This window comes from Triticum dicoccoides, chromosome 3B (genome assembly GCF_002162155.2).
Source record: "Triticum dicoccoides isolate Atlit2015 ecotype Zavitan chromosome 3B, WEW_v2.0, whole genome shotgun sequence".
Classification (NCBI taxonomy): Eukaryota; Viridiplantae; Streptophyta; class Magnoliopsida; order Poales; family Poaceae; genus Triticum; species Triticum dicoccoides.
Genome location: NC_041385.1, coordinates 724,897,386 through 724,915,417, shown reverse-complemented (window position 1 = coordinate 724,915,417; position 18,032 = coordinate 724,897,386).

Genomic DNA, 18,032 nt, shown 5'->3' with positions numbered 1-18,032 from the left:
CGCCATGGTCCGGTTTTTATTTGAACCGTTTTCTTCAACCTGCTTCCGCACACATCACGAGGCGGTTCCTCTGGCACGTCTTGTCAAAGCAGAGATCGTGTCCCCTTATCGCGGGATTATCTTCAATACGGGCGTGGGTAGCCTAACCGTACCATCAATTACGGTAAGTGGGGAACGAGCAGGCTCCATTAGGCAAGCGGGGAGGCGTAAAGTTTTATTGCCTTTATAAAGGGGAAAAGCCTCCTCCTTTCTACCGACGCCTTCTTCTGCTTCTGCTCGCCCCTTTCCTTCCGTCTGAGCCCTAGCGCCCAAGCATTCATCCTCCCCACCAAAAAATAAGGTCCTCCAAAAATGTCTAGATCCGGAGCAGGAGGCAAGTGGATGGCCTCCTCCGTCTAGGAGAAGGATACTAAAAAGCTGGGGGCGGCTGGATATCTGGCCAAGAAAATCGGCCACCGTCTTCCAACGGCGGGACAGATTGTCCCTACTCTGGAGCCCCACGAGAGAGTTGTTTTCCTCCCCCATTTTGTCCGCGGGCTCGGGTTTCCCATCAACCCTTTTGTTTGCGGCATCATGTATTACTACGGGATTGATTTGACGATCTATCCCCCAATGCTTTCCTCAACATCTCAACATTTATTGTTGTGTGTGAGGCCTTTCTCCGTATCTCGCCGCACTTCGGGCTATGGATCAAGATCTTCAACGTGAAGCTCAAAGTGGTGAGTGGCGAACACGCCGAGTGCAGAGGCGCCATGGTGAGCAGGATGCCCAAGGTCACATGGCCGACGGGTACTTCCAATGACTCCGTCAAGGAGTGGCAGCAACAGTGGTTCTATATCACTGAGCCGCGCGGCAAAAAGTGGGCCGCTGCTCCTGAGTTTTGATCTGGAGCCCCTTTGCAGCTCACATCCTGGCCCAAGAAGGGCATAAACTGGTCGTCGTCCGACGAACTATCAGTGATCCAGGCGCGCGTCAAAGGTATGGAGGAGAAGGCCAACAGGCTCGTTGACGTGGTCCAGGTGATGCTGGTCCGCCTGATCCTTCCTTGCCAGCACAGAGGCTGTGATTTGTGGGAGTACGACCCGGCCGAGCACCAAGCCCTGCGGGAGCTTTTCGGCTCCACTCACAAGGACATCTGGAAGGTGCTCTTTAAGTACGGCAAACCATGGCCGGACTCTGCCGCAGACCGCGGGTACCAGTTGTCCCACCCCACCAGTCTGGTAAGTCGTCATCATAGCTTGGTTATTCGCATGTGCCATTGCTATGTCTTGAAGGAGATGTTTTCTAACGTGTCTTTCCGTGGTTGCCCCGGGAATGGACGAAGGTGGCGGGGCGGATTCATTGCCCGGCCCCACTGCTGGAAGAACCAGCGGGACCTCTTCTGACAAAGATGCTGGTCCCAGCGCCTTACAAGGCACCGAAGAAAGAGGCCAACAAAAAGGCCAAGGAGACCAGGAGCGGTCTCCGTCGTCGGGGCGCTTCGGACACGAAGTCCTAAGACTCCAGCAACCCTCCCTCCTCCAGAGAGAATGAGGAGGAGGAAGAGGAGGAGGAGGAGGAGGAGGAGGAGGAGGAGGGAGAAGAGCCCGAGTCCCTTACGAGGGGGAGGAAGAAAAGGGAAGCCTCCTCATCCTTAAAGGCAGATTCACCTAAGAGGAGAAGAACATCCATCCCCGAGGCGTTCACCACGGCTACCGGTAGCAGCCCGGAGTGGGATCCTAGGGCCCAGCCCCTGGTAAAATCATAAGTGCACGAAATCCGGACACATCCATGCATCCAGAATTTACTAGAATGTAGTATTTTGATTCGCACCGTACTTTTTACAGTCTGGCGAGGTCTCTAGCCCAACAGAACTCATCAGAGGACTCGTTGAGTTCCGATGCCTTGCAGAGTGAGACCCCTCCTAGGGCCCCTTCCCCAAAGCCTGGCTGTGACACCGAGGTGTCGCCGAAAAAGGACCTGAGCCAGGGGGCGCACCTTGGAGGCCGGACATGCGGGAGCGGCGGTTCCCATGAATATCAACGGCAGGGGCGGTCGTGGATCTGGCCCACAGCCGGACACGATCCCGGAGACCCTGACGGCTCCGAGATCCGGAGGGGGCGATCCTACTCCGCCTGTGACCTCCGTCCAACCAAAGGCGTCAGGCGGCCTATCGACAGCACTAGAGAGTGCGTCCATTATTGATGAACACCGCGCCCTTATGGGCGTGGTGATAGAACAGATTCAGGCCGCCGAGAGCGGACTGAATGAATCCTGCGTCAGCCTTATAAAAGGCTTGGAGGTATGTATAGAAGACTGTCATAGTATAGATAGTAGCCCCTGATACACTGTTCGGAGAGGACAGGATCCGGACACGGGATCAACTTCCCGTCCGCAGGAGACTTAGCTAATGACATATATATATATATTTTTGTGAATTAGATGTCTGCAGCAACTGCCACCTCTCATACTGCGGAAGTGTCTGGACTCAAGCAGAGTCTGGTGCGGGCCGAAGAAGAACTCGGTCGAGTGAAGAAGCGGCTGGAGGAGAAACAAGGTATGTTTGGAAAACTTTTAGTAAGTTTTGCCACAAGTAAGTAGTTGTGACTATCTTAAAGTATATATATTGCGCGCTCCAGGGGTGGATGCCGAAATTGAGGCGCTCAAGATGGTTGTTCCCTTGGCCGAAAAGAATGATGCCGCGGAGCCGACTCTCTGTGAGAAACACGAGGCGAGGGTCGTGGAACCTGAACAAGAGCTTCAGGAGGCCGTAGGGAGAAACGAGAGCTTGGAGCAGAGTCTATCGTTGAAAGAATCTGAACTTGCCCAAGCTCTCCAGACCGCGAGTGAGGCTCGAGAGGAAGCCCAGGCCGCGCTGAAGGATATTCAGGAGGCGCGGAAGATTGCGGCTGGTAAGGGGGGTTTTTGTTTTCTCAAGGTGCCTTATGCTTTCGCAGGGAAGATTCATGGTGACCCATTGAATCCTAATTTTTTCAGGAGCATTCGCGGATTTGCCGCGCATCATATATGATGCTGCCCAATTCTGCCGAGCTGAGAAGAAGGAAACTGCGGAGAAGCTCTTCTGGTCGCAGTATTTGGCGCCGAACTATCCGGTGTTGTTTGTTGACCAGCTAAAATAGCCGATCGAGCTGCATCAGGCGGCCGAACTAGCCATGAAGGATTTGGTTATCTGGCTATGGCCCATCGAGCCCATACCAAGCAGTTTCTTTGCGCTCGTGAAACGGATTGGGAGGGCCTGCCCTCGGCTGGATGCCATTAAGCGGTCAGTGTGCATAGAAGGGGCACGAATGGCATTTGCCCGTGCAAAAGTGCACTGGGGGAAGCTTGATGCTGAGAAGCTGATGACCGAGGGGCCGCCGGAGGGGAAGGAGCACCGCAAGCCCGAACTATATTATGATGGCGTCCTGAAAGGCGCCCACCTCGTGCCCAAGGAATGTACGAAAGAAATTATTTTTCCCTGAAAGCAATTGTGATATGCTTTGTAAGGCAAAACAGAGTCACTTATATGTAGGTGCCTGTTATGTGTAAATTTTATTCCTGCGCGGCCGTTTAATATGTTAGTCTTGAGAGTTGGCCAGTCGCCGGCTTATGCCCCCACGTAGGAACTACGGGGGTGTTCGGGATACACCTGAACACTCTTTATCCCATTCTTGGGTCCATGAAGGAGGTGTTCAGCACAGCGAACCAGGCAATCGTACTATAAGGCTTTTTTACTCTCACTTAGCCATAGGATTTCGAGTATGGGCGGCGCAGCCCCTGGTGTTCGGAAGACCGCACGGGGGGGCTCTAATAGCGCCTGATCGGTGGACCGATCCTTCGCACGCTGCATTTTATTATGACATTATGCGGAATACATCTTTAAAGATTTGACAACCTCTTGAACAGCTGACCAGCTCTCGCCTTATCATGACAGTCGGTTTTTGGCTTTCTCTACTGAGGTGTTCGTCCGGCAGAACCGGGACACAATCGCAGTAGTTCTCCCAGCGCTACCTTAGACGATATTGCGGAACGTAAGGTACCAAAACATGGGGACGATATTGCGGAAAGTAAGGTACCAAAACATGGGAACCAGGCAAACCCAACCAATGACCCAAGACATGATTCGGAGTTGATGCATATAATGCTATAAGTTCGGGGTGCCGAACGACCGAGAAGGTGTTCGGACTTTAGACGCCGTAGTACGGGTGCGAGGAAGCCCCTGACGTTCGAAGGCATAACAAGATGTTCGGATGCCGTTATGACAAAATGTCGTTGAAAAATAGCAGATAAGCGTCAAATGACTCCACATGTTGTATTTAAGTAATACGTCTATGCGTATGGGTACGGTGCATGTTATAAAAGAGAGGCATGACGGCAGAACCTGTTGGGGCTGGGCGGTGGTTGGCTGTGCGCGGGTCCGGAGGAATATCCGGATTGTGTTCAGGTGGGATGGACATCCCCCCTGTATGCGTCCGAGCTGATTCCAAGCCGCCGGTCCGGTTGTGCGCGAGGGTGAACCTGCAAATAGTGCTTAAGAGGCGTGTGTGAGCAGTGGCTGAGCCGTGGATGTGATCCGTCCAGCTTATGTTGAAGGGTCTGTATGAGCTATGATTAGGTTGGGGTATCCTGAAGTAGTTCGGACTCCCTTGTCGGTGTCCGGGAGTTCGGCTGTCGAATTTAGGTTCGATTGAAGAAACCATGACTCACTGCTTCAGTGAATAAAGTAGCCGAATATTCTTCGGTGCCGAGGCGAAGCTCGGTCTTGACCGCAGTTGTGACGTCATCACGTGGGTCTTGGGTGATAATGCATTGAGTCGCGGTGTGCCCTAGCGGTGCTGAATAGCTACTGCCTGGAAGTATAAGACCGAAAGTTGGTATGACATTTTTGTCTATCCGGAGACCATCTCTGGGGTGGCGGGGCCTGGGTGGCCCTTACTCCTATGTGTGACACTCAAAAATGAGTTGTTTGGTGGGGCCTGATCCTCAAGTGGTCGGTCCCTGGACCTGATAAACTGGGCTGCTTGCCCTGGCACCTCTTCATGCTCCTTCTGGCGCCGGCCTACCGATTTGTTTAAAGACCCAGCATTCTCTATCTGTATGATTGGCTGCTGCTCCTGGGGTACCATGGATTTGACATGGTCGGTCAAGTATGCGGTTCAAGCTAGAGGGGCCCGGATTAAGATGTTGAAGTCTCTTCTCCCTCTCAACGGTTTGAGGATTACGGGCTCCTGTGTTGTTCGCCGTTCCCCGGGCGCCATTCTTTGTCTTGGGACGCTTATATTTGTTGCACCAAGGTTTGTAGACTCTATTTCTGTCCGTTGATGCGTCCGGGGTACTTTCTATGTTGTTGTTTGGTATGTAACGCTGGTCTTGTGCGCAGCCCCTTGCCGCAGTGTGCTGTCGGCAGGGTGTAGGCCTGCGTTTGATTTTTAGTACCGCCTCCTCGAATTGAGGTAGTAACCTGCACTTTGGGTAGTATTTTGTTCGGCACTTGAGTCCGTATTATACGGTTGCCCGGGCCTTAGTCCATTTGTCTGCGAGCAGATCTTGGTCAGCTTGGAGCTGCTGCTGCTTCTGTTCAGCTTGCTTGATGGTGGGTTGATCATGATCGTATTCCCCTTCGGCACCATCTGGATTATCTTCTCCGGTGCCGGTATTATTGTGGCGAGGCTTGGAGCGGCGCCGATGACGCCCGTGTTTTGCTTTCTTCCCCGAGGGGTTATCTTCTGTTGCCTCACCGCCATTGGTTTCTTTGGGAGTATCCACCATGTATATGTCATATGAAGAGGTGGCAGTCCAGCGCCCTGTGGGCGGTGATTCATGTTCTTCTCCTGCATCGTCGTCTATACCGTCGATTTCTTCGGAGTCGAAGTTAAGCATGTCGGTCAAGTCATCGACCGTGGCTATTAAGTGGGTGGTGGCTGGGAAACGAATTTCTTCGTCGCCAGCTTCCCACTCGAGCCGGATATAGTTCGGCCGGGAGTCTCTTGACAAAGAGAGAGACCTTAAAGAATCTAGCACGTCTCCGAAGGGTGAGTGCTGAAAGATATCTGCGGCGGTGAACTCCATGACTAGAGCCCAGTTAGTTCAATGGGCATGGATACGCGCGGTCCGGAACACACGGCCGGAGATGAGTCCGGGGGTCCGGAGACACAGATACCTTTAGGAGAGGAGTCCGTGTTCGGCTCCAACGCCGAGGAGTATGCGGCCTCCGGGGCAGGGTCCATCCACCCGTCCTTGGAAGGCACGACCCGCTCTGGAGCGAAGTTCGGAGTGGTAACAGGTGTGATGTTCTGAATACTGTCCGCCTGCCGATCTAGGTCATGCACGTCGTGATTGTTCGGCGCTCCTGACACGGGCCCGAATCCGTCGAAGATCAAGTCTCCGCGGATGTCGGCGGTGTAGTTTAGGTTTCCAAACCTGACCTGATGGCCGGGGGCATAGCTATCGATCTGCTCCAGATGGCCAAGCGAATTGGCCCGCAGTGCAAAGCCATCGAACACGAAGATCTATCCGGGGAGAAAAGTCTCGCCTAGGACAGCGTGGTTGAAGGTTGGAGAAGCCATCTAACCTTACAGTGACGATACAGAGGAACTCTCAATGAAAGCACCAATGTCGGTGTCAAAACCGGCGGATCTCGGGTAGGGGGTCCCGAACTGTGCGTCTAAGGCTAATGGTAACAGGAGACCGGGGACACGATGTTTACCCAGGTTCGGGCCCTCTCGATGGAGGTAATACCCTACTTCCTGCTTGATTGATCTTGATGATATGAGTATTACAAGAGTTGATCTACCACGAGATCAGAGAGGCTAAACCCTAGAAGCTAGCCTATGGTATGATTGTTGATGATAATGATGATTAGTCCTACGGACTAAACCCTCCGGTTTATATGGACACCGGAGGGGGCTAGGGTTATACAGAGTCGGTTTACAGAGGAGGAGATCTACATCTGAATCGCCAAGCTTGCCTTCCACGCCAAGGAGAGTCCCATTCGGACACGGGACGAAGTCTTCTATCTTGTATCTTCATAGTACAACAGTCCGGCCAAAGTACTTAGTCCGGCTGTCGGGATACCCCCTTATCCAGGACTCCCTCACCTACCGCCAAGGACCCTGGCGGTAGGGTTGTACATCCTACCGCCAGCTCTTATGGTGGTAGGTTGACCCTACCGCCAGGGCACCCGCTTTTTTCGTTACAGAATGTTTTTCCCTCAAAAACCCTTGCACACCCTACCGCCAGGGCCTCTGGCGGTAGGGTTATATAGCCTACCGCCAATTCCCATGGCGGTAAGGTGCTAATCCACGTCAGCACGTGGAGACGGCGTCCGTCCCCCTCCGTTGCACGCTACCGCCAGGGGCCCTGGCGGTAGGCTGTACAACCCTACCGCCCGAATCCCTGGCGGTAGGAAAAGGGTCAGATCCCGAATTTTTTTTCTAACCGGGGTCAGATCCTGTATTTCTTTCCAATAAGGGTCAAAACACGAAATTTGACCTCTGTTTGCTCTACAACCCTATGTATTGGAGCTAGACATGCACACACCATCCAAATGCAGATGACATTTTAGAAAGGGTGACCTTATATACTTCTCGATCTTGCACATGTATTTAGTAACACTTATATGTTGATTGCTAAGTAAAAATTATTTAATGAAGTTGCAGATAATTTCTTTTCACAATATAACATTTTCATAGTTAGATGTTTGCTCTTTCATATAATACAGCATCATCTATTCTTGGGATGCAAAGATCAAGTGGAATTTCCTAACATTACAAATTCGTCTTACTGTCAACTTTGTGGTTGGTAATCTTGCAGGTCTTGTTTTTGCGCTGAGTCCAATTGAGTATTATATGTTCATATTTGCCATTCTATAGTAGAAAGCGCAATAGCGCCGATAATTTCAGTGTGTAGATCACCAGTTGATTAATTGTCTCAACATGCTTGTATCACGGTGCATACCATTTGATTACATACCTCGAACAGGGAAAGTGCATGGATTAACTCAGGTACATATGAACCTACTTTGAAAAATACATTTTGGAATGCAAAAAAATTTTGGAAAAAGGTGCACGCGGACGACAATCTCCATATTCTATGAGCGTGTAGAAAGTTTCACGAAAAAAACATTTATGTGGTCTGTCCATAAAAGACAAAACATTGTGTCATGAAACGCGATTTAAGAGCACTAAAATTTGTCTTTTTACGGGAACAAAATAAAAATACTTTTTAACATAAAACATTGTGCCGCGGACATGCTTTTACGAACATGTATGCACAAAATTTTATTTTGATTTTCTTTTATTTTACAAAACACATTTAAAGTACATTTTTGAAAAGCGGGTTCATATGTGCCATGTTCAGGACGTGCCGACTCCCTCGAACAGGGTCTTGTATGTGGACATGTTACGCGTGCCAATTGGCCTCCACGGCTAGCTCTGCAGTAGAGAGTGCCATTGGTATTGTTTTGCTGCCTTCGCCTCTGATGTCCTATGCGTCCGTGTGCTTGACGGCCGGTCATACAACCGTGTCCGATAGCCGCCGCAACTACATCCTGTGTCACCTATGCTACAAAACATTAAGCTTTATTCTGCAAATTCTAGTGTTTTTTGACTTTTTATACCTTGATTTCTTGTTGTGTGCAAGAAATTAAGTATATTATCACCTTCAAGTGGATGGAAATTCAGCGCAGGTGTGAACCTAAAATTTACTATCATGGATGTCATCTAAACCTTCTTGGACCAATCCCATGTATGATACTGTCATATAATGCAGCGAGAAGATGCATCGATATTATATAACTACTTATATGTATTTGAGTGACACTTGATATGAGACGGAGGGAGTATAACTCATCGTACCATGTTTGTGTTGGTAAATCATATACATCTTCATATAGTATCATGTCAAGGCTATAATTTTATTGCTTTCAGGGTTAATGGCATGCTAAAGCCTAATTACCTTTCAAAGAATCCTTCACGTGATTAATCGCATCGAGTATATCGCAGACCGTTTTTTTAACCTTATACTTCAAAAAAGAAATAATATAGAACTTGAATACTACAAATTAAAGAAATATAAAAAGATTAACCGGTATGAACATAAAATTCTGAAGAGTAGTACTTGTTTACTCTCTAGGGTATTAGAGTTAATCCCGTGTCCGTCATGTATACATGCGTATCCTACATGGATGTGTATGCCTAGTCGGTTTGGGTTAAGTCAAGCTTAGTCGATGTGTACTCCTGAGTCGTGTGCGTACGTGTGTTTCTGGTCGAAACTGTCTTGTTCCTCCGTATGTACACTCATCAAGCTGGTGGCTCTACGTGTGTGAGATAGCTCCGTACGTGGGACTTCAGCGGAATCCATCCACCTGCCTGTCTGCTAGCTTCTAAAGCTAGCTTTGCACGTCCACACGCTGCTATCTGGTGAATTGATTGATTTAGCCAAAAACTAATTTAGGGCAGCGAGGGATCAGAGACGACCTTGGCGCGGAGTGGGAGAATCTTCAGCAGCGACGATGGGTATAGTTCGTGTGCTCCGACCTCCAAGAAGCATCCAAAATTTATACCTGATAAAATTCAGGATCCAATCCATGGGGACGGCAAAAATTGAATCAAAATCCCAAGAAGAGCCATGATTGATTCAATTGTAAACCTGCAAGAAAACAAATTCATAACAAATTGTGTGAAAATATATGGATCTGATACATGCATGAAGAAGACTATTTTGATGAAAAACCTCCTCAAGGACACGGAATCCATCCTATGATTTTGTTTTCCTTTGAAGGCGAGAGAGATAATGGAGAGGAAGAGATCGTGGATGGATTTGTGTCCCATCTAGGGACAGAGAGATAATGAAGAATGAGAATAGAATCGTGGAGGGGATAGAAAGAAGATGCCATGTAGTATGTGTATTTAGTTAGAGGAGAAAGAGACGAAGCCGGATAGGAGTAGATTTCTTTTTTGACGGAAACCTAGATAGAAGTTTCTTTAGATCCATAAATTTTTTAACTGGAGAGGAAGAAACGTGGCTATTATTTTTCTTATAGCAACGTGGCTACTACTTTACAATCAGAACGTGACCTTTTGAGCAATTAACAGATTTATTGCTAAAGCCTAATTACCGTTCAAAGAATCCTTCGTGTGATTAATCGCATCGAGCATATCGCAGACCATTTTTTTCAACCTTATACTTCAAAAAAGAAATAATGTAGAACTTGAATACTACAAATCAAAGGAATACAAAAAGATTAACCGGTATGAACATAAAATTCTGAAGATTAGTACTTGTTTACTCTCTAGGGTATTAGAGTTAATCCCGTGTCCGCCATGTATACATGCGTATCCTACATGGATGTGTATGCCTAGTCGGTTTGGGTTAAGTCAAGCCTAGTCGCTGTGTACTCCTGAGTCGCGTGCGTGCGTGTGTTTCTGGTCGAAACTGTCTTGTTCCTCCGTACGTACACTCATCAAGCTGGTGGCTATACGTGTGTGAGCTAGCTCCGTACGTAGGACTTCAGCGGAATCCATTCACCTGCCTGTCTGCTACTCCCTCCGTTCCAAATTACTTGTCTTCGATTTGTCTAGATACGGATGTATCTAGCACTAAAATGAGTCTAGATACATTCGTATCTAGACAAATTTAAGACAAGTAATTCAGAACGGAGGGAGTAGCTTCTAAAGCTAGCTTTGCATGTCCACACGCTGCTATCTGGTGAATTGATTTAGCCAAAAACTAATTTAGGGCAGCGAGGGATCAGAGACGACCTTTTGGCGCAGAGTGGGAGAATCTTTAGCCAAAAACTAAATCAATTCATAACAGATCCATATATTTCCTCATGCCAGAAGAGCCATGTACTCCTGCAACAAAACAAATTCATAACAAATTGTGTGAAAATATATGGATCTGATACATGCATGAGGAAAACTATTTTGATGAAAAACCTCCTCGAGGACACGGAATCCATCCTATGATTTTGTTTTCCTTTGAAGGCGAGAGAGATAATGGAGAGGAAGAGATTGTGGATGGATTTGTGTCCCATCTAGGGAGAGAGAGATAATGAAGAATGAGAATAGATCGTGGAGGGGATAGAAAGAAGATGCCGTGTAGTATGTGTATTTAGTTAGAGGAGAAAGAGACGAAGCTGGATAGGAGTGGATTTCCTTTTTGACGGAAACCTAGATAGAAGTTTCTTTAGATCGATAAAATTTTTAACTGGAGAGGAAGAAAGTAGCTACTATTTTTCTTATAGCAACGTGGCTACTACTTTACAATCAGAACGTGACCTTTTGAGCAATTAACAGTTTTATTCCATAATTATATATTGATTGATCTGCACCGTTATAACTTGGTCCCACCAAATTAACGGCTCCTAATTTCATATCAACGTGGAAATTTTTAGGAAGTGCATAATTAGTATAGACTAGTCGACAACCCGTGCAAATGCACGGGCTAGTCTATATTTTTTGTTAAATTCTATGACTCGTGTGCATTGTTGTTATTTCGTTGGTGTATCCTTCAAATTCGGACATTTTTTCACAGTGATTTTGCTACAACACTATATTTTCATATTTAAAATTAAATAATAAATGTCAAACAGAGACCAAGCTCCATGGAGGCCTGTATTGGAAAACATGAAATTTCAAATTTTCAGTTACAATTTTTTTTGAAAATAAATACACATATACCTAGATAGATAATTTACATGTGTGCAAATTTTCAGAACGAAATACGTTAAAATGTGAGCTACACAAAAAAGACAAATCTGACGCTTTTTTAGCATATGTACAGTTCATCTTCAAAGTCCATGATTTTGCTTTTTTTTGTGCAGCTCGCAATTTAAGGTATTTCATTCTGAAATTTATCACACATACATTTTCCATCCTTGCATACATGTTTATTTTTTTAGAATTTTTTGAAACCAAAATTTATGAATTTTGAATTTTTCAAAATAAAGGGCTCCATGGAGCTTGGTCTCCAAAATGCCCTACTCAAATTAAATGTAATTTATCATAACTTTAAATTTTATTGTATTTATGTTCCAAGTGCATCATTGTGCATGTTTTAATTTGCAGTCATTTTAATTTCCATACTTCCTTTGAAAAAATTTACCAGTCATTGTCTTCTCATGTGTGACACCGTAAAGTAGCTTTTGTAAACAATATCTGCCAGTCGAACTTCCCTTTGATTATTAAAAAGCAATTTAGATATTTATTACAGTGTACTGGTTTCCTAAATAATGGCCATTGTTCTTTTTCTTATCCGAGTAAATAGTCTATCCTGATACGACTCCCAAGACATATCTAAACTTGCGCTTTTGTCAGAGATCATAATCTATTTATTTCATCGGTCGAGATTGCTCCTCGTAAGGCATCACCTTTACTTGCTACCATACGCACACACGATTTAAAAAAAATTGCATAGAAAACAACCGTGGTACCCTCGCAAAAAAAAGCCATGAACTATGGGGCTAGATATTAACACGTGCAAACTATTATTTCATTCTTGTAGTGTCAACAATGATGAAGTTGAGGCTTTTGTCCATTATACACCATCTATTTAGATATATTATACTATTGTTTTCATACGGAGTGTGACCATGATTAATAAGTTGTACAAAAGCGTGAAACAGCGAATGTTATCAAAACAAAAAGATCAATTAGCCAGTATTGTTCCTTGCTAAAAACCTTCGTTGTTATGTTGGTTCACACATGCTTGAGTCCCTATATCAAAGCAATTTCAAACTATGTGGAACATTATTTTATTTAATATTTCTTCTACTTACAAAAGAAAATAATTGTTTGAAACTATAGTTTTCACTTACCCGAATATGTGCATGTTTGTGGAATTTTTGTTTGAAAATTATATAGTATATAATCCCAAAAAACGTGTTAAAGGTATTTCTATAAAAACATAGTACACATCTGAATTTTTCATAACACGCCTTTTTCAACGGACTATATTAATTTATTAGTTTCTGTACCAAGAATCATAGAGCATCGCGATGGTTGTCATTGTTACTCATGCTCAGATAATATAAAAGATGAAGCGAACAATGGTCAGTATACATTAAGACGTCCACCTCACATCAACTAAACTGGGTTTAAAAAGGATTGTTTCTTCTCAAAGAGAACCAAAACGTTTGGTAAGGAAAATATTAAGGGGGTCATTGGTTCTTTCCAGAAGAGCTTTTTTATGGCATCCTGTACTGTTAAAGATGGGAGGTAGCAGTATACAATCATCCACCATTGATTTTGGGAGGGTAGTTCTAGTCATTTTCCCGTTTTCCAAAATAACTCTAGCCCATCAGCAATCGGCCGGCCGGGCTGTTTCGCCCTGGTTGTATCGTGTCTTGCTCGCCGCCGCCAACTCAACGTAGCCGACTAGCCGGCTCCGCCATTGTCGAACTGGCCGTGGCGTCCCTATTTCCCAGCGCGCTCCGCAACCACCCTCCGCCAGCGCTTGACATAGACGCAGATGGTCGGACGCCCGTCTACCTAGCCGCCGCGTCCTCGCACCTCCGCAGCGCCTCCCGCTGGGGCACGCATCGCCCTCACATGCCACTTCCCGCCAAAAACAGAGAGTACAGGTCACAACCTCTCCCACCTTCTCTGTCTTTGGTGCCATGGCGGCTAATCACTCAACTCCGGGTCGATGGTGATGTTGTATTTTGGTTGATCGATGAAGTCCGTAGATTGGTACCTTGTGAAATACCACGCCTAATTTCCCTAGCCAGCGCCCTATGGTTGCGAGGTAGCTCGGTCCACAAGCTCGGCCAATTGTCCCATAGAGTTGAGCGCTCGGTTCACGAGCATGGTCAAGGAAGGGGACGCAGATGAATACGAGATGCGGCGGCAGCCGCCGACACAGAGGAAGGGAGGGAGAGGAGGCCTGGTCGAGCGCGGCGGTCAATGATCATGGCCGGCGGCGTAGCAGCGTTGGTTCACGAGCATGGTCGATAGCATGGAGGCAACGCGGTGGCCGCCACAATCCTAGCCGGGCTGGAAAAGAGAAGATAACGAACATGTTGGCTTGGTCGGGAGGTGGGCTCATTTTTTTCCCTCCCCAAATTACCCTTACATAAGTATACTGTTGTACGCGCAGCAGCCAGTGCCACTGATACTGCTGGCGGATTGTATTGGCACAGTTGAGCAGTATAGATCCATCACCACCCTTGGATTTCAAGAACAAAAGGCATGATTCAGTTCCAGCCGTCAATGGAACTAAGCGTGAAGCAACAACATGTTAGTTTCATGGGATTAATTAAGATCCAATCCCCTGAATTACGTACCAAAGTATGCCTCTGTCACTCCGTCCACTCTCACCTGTCTGGTTTCCCTCCTTCCTTCATGTCCGTCATGTTTGCAATTTCGGTTGTCCTGCACTCCTGCTTGCCCCCTTCAATCTGCATGTATTGCAACTGATGACCATTCTGTTGTGTCACTGGACACAGCAAGTTAGATGCCACCAGCGATATGGCAACCATGATTCGACAAACTTGGCATGGCTGAAGAGGCCACAGTCGCCTTTGGAACATGGAGCGACAACATGTCCTAGTTATTTACTTCTTCTACAAGGGCAGCATGCTGTCTGACCAACCATCCCGGAATCATCTACGGTCAGTAAAACAAAGCAATTGACCATGCATACATATCATGTTGAGAAAGAAAAGCAAACATGTTAAGATATCTATATGGTATAGCGTCCTTGAAATCAACGTGTGTGCTTTGCTCGTGGACTCATGGTGTTCTTATGAAAAGAAGAGATATGTGGTCTTAGTGCTAGAGAAAAATAAAGCAGTATATTCAAGGAATTTGCAGATTGGTTACTTACCTATGGCTATCGAGATTGACAACTGAGGATGAACTTGGTGACTTCGGAGATGTAAATCATTGCGCAACATGTCCTCTTGTAGGTTGTCAAATTATCAATGCACCACATACATCAGCAACACCATCTACTTTAGAGGACCATCAGTACACCTTATCCTACCCTACATGAACAATCACCATTAGATTGCAACCTGGTCAGAACATGGAAGGCGAAGAGATTACGTACACAGCGGATTTGATAGTTGTTGTCTTTGTAGATCAGCGTTGGTGAAACTTTGAAGTTGAGGACAGATAAGGAGAATGATTAATCTTGACCTCGCAGCCTCGAATGTCGAGATTGGTGACGGTGCGGCTACAGCAACGGTCGGTCGATCATGGCTATGGAGCCGTGGGTCAGATTGTGCAGGGGTAATCTCTTGGTGGGCATGCCTGGTAGTTTTAGGGCTGCAAGCCATGCCCAGGCTCTGAGGGAGGCGACATGAGAAGGGGCGAGGGCAAGACCTAGCTGTAATTAAAGAATTATCTTACTTTTTGAGGCATGAGAGAGCATGATATTTGTGGTCCTTCAACCATGTCTACTACTTGTGTTCTGGGACAATGGTACACTGGTGGAAGATAAAATCGCCGAAGTCGACAACGTCGATCCGCCACGGCCAAGAAGAACCTCCCGTATGCATGCTGGGCAGATAGGCTAAACAGTGATAGATTTGATATACGCTGCATAGAGAGAGAGATGAGGATGGCACCCGGAGGAAGAGGCCAGGCCTATCCGCCATGAACTGGATCTAATCTAACATAGCCGCAGATGAAAAGAAATACAGGAGAAAGGAGATGCCTGCGGGGCGGAGAAGACACGGGGGTTTTGTCCAATGTGTGGAATAGAATGCATGGACTCATAGTAACAATGTACAGGTTTGGTCAGCTACGTGCGTCTGCTGTGGTGGGCCTACGTTTACATGCAGAATTCGTATGAGAGATGGTTAGTTGTTGTTTAGATCTTAACCATTAGATTTAGGATCTAATAACGGCAATAGTATTTTTTTTATTTTTTTTTGATAATTTTTTTGCTGAGGATTTTATGATTAGATCTACACCGTAATAATTTGGTCCCACCAGATGAACGGTCTGTAAAATCTAATTAACGTGGTAATTTCTTCAAAGTCTGTAATTAGTATAGATATATGGATGGATTAGATTTAGGATCTAATAACTGCAATAGTATTTTTTTTATTTTTTTTTTTGATAATTTTTTTGCTGAGGATTTTATGATTAGATCTACACCGTAATAATTTGGTCCCACCAGATGAACGGTCTGTAAAATCTAATTAACGTGGTAATTTCTTGAAAGTCTGTAATTAGTATAGGTATAGATAGATAGATAGATAGATAGATAGATAGATAGATATAGATATAGATATAGATAGATATAGATATAGATAGATAGACATAGATATAAATAGATATAGATATAGATATAGATATAGACGTTGGAGATGTATCAATAAGCAGAATTCCCGTTTAGTACAGGTGAAGGCTAGAAAGAGATTGGGAAGCGACCAACTAGAGAGCGACACAGGCATAAACATGCATTAGGATTAACCAACAATGAGTGCAAGCATGAGTAGGATATAAATCACCATGAACATAAATATCATGGAGGCTATGTTGATTTTGTTTCAACTACCTGCGCCAACATGTGCCAAGCCAAGTCACTCGAATCATTCAAAGAACGATACCATCCTATCATACTACATCACAACCATTTTAATAGTATGTTGGCACGCAAGGTAAACCATTATAAACTCCTAGCTAATTAAGCATGGCATTAATAACTATAATATCTAATTGTCATTGCAACCATGTTTCATTCATAATAGGCTGAAGCAGGAATGATGAACTAATCATATTTACAAAAATAACATAGGTCGAGTTCATACCAGTTTTTCCTCATCTCAATCATTTCATCATATATCGGCATTATTGCCTTTCACTTGCACGACCGAACGGTGTGGATAATAATAATAGTGCACGTGCATTAGACTAAGCTGGAATCTGCAAAAATTTATTCAAATAAGAAGACAAGGTAATGTGGGATCTTTGTTAGATCAACAATAATGCATATGAGAGCCACTCGTCATTTTCATCATGGTCTTTGAGGGGGTCCTGGATTAAGGGGTCCTCGGACAGCCAGACTATATACTTTGACTGGACTGATGGACTATGAAGATACAAGATTGAAGACTTCGTCCCGTGTCTGGATGGGACTCTCCTTTGCGTGGAAGGCAAGCTTGGCAATTCGGATGTGTAGATATCCTTCTCTGTAACCGACTCTATGTAACCCTAGCCACCTTCGGTGTCTATATAAACCGGAGGGTTTAGTCCATAGGACAAAAGAACAATCATAATCATAGGCTAGCTTCTAGTGTTTAGCCTCTACGATCTCGTCGTAGATCAACTCTTGTAATACTCATATCATCAAGATCAATCAAGCAGGAAGTAGGGTATTACCTCCATCGAGAGGGCCCGAACCTTGGTAAAACATCGTGTCCCCTGCCTCCTGTTACCATTAGCCTTAGACGCACAGTTCGGGACCCCCTACCCGAGATCCGCCGGTTTTGACACCAACATTGGTGCTTTCATTGAGAGTTCCACTGTGTCGTCGCGATAAGGCTTGATGGCTCCCTCAATCATCTTTAGCAACACGGTCCAGGGGGAGGTTTTCCTTCCCGGACAGATCTTCGTATTCGGCGGCTTCACACTATGGGCCAACTCGCTTGGCCATCAGGTCAAGTTTGGAAGCTTGAACTATACTGCCGACATCCGCGGAGACTTGATCTTCGACGGATTCGAGCCCATGTTAGGTGTGCCGAATGGTCACGGCGGGCATGAATTTGATCTGCCATCGAACAGTGTTTGGGAGATCGCGCCTGCGGTGGCGCCGGGAATCAATCCAGAGCAGATCGTGCCTTCCAAGGACGGGTGGATAGACCCCACCATGGAGGCCAGACACTCATCGGCGTTGGAGCCAAACACTGATCCCACCTCCTATGAGGGTGGTGTCATCGGACCCTCATACTCGCCTCCGACCACAGGATCCGAACCGCGAACGTCCGTTCCTATCGCATCTGATTGGGCACCGGTCATGGAGTTCACTGCCGCGGATATTTTTCAGCACTCGCCCTTGGGTGATGTGCTAAACTCATTAAGGTCTCTTTCCTTGTCGGGAGA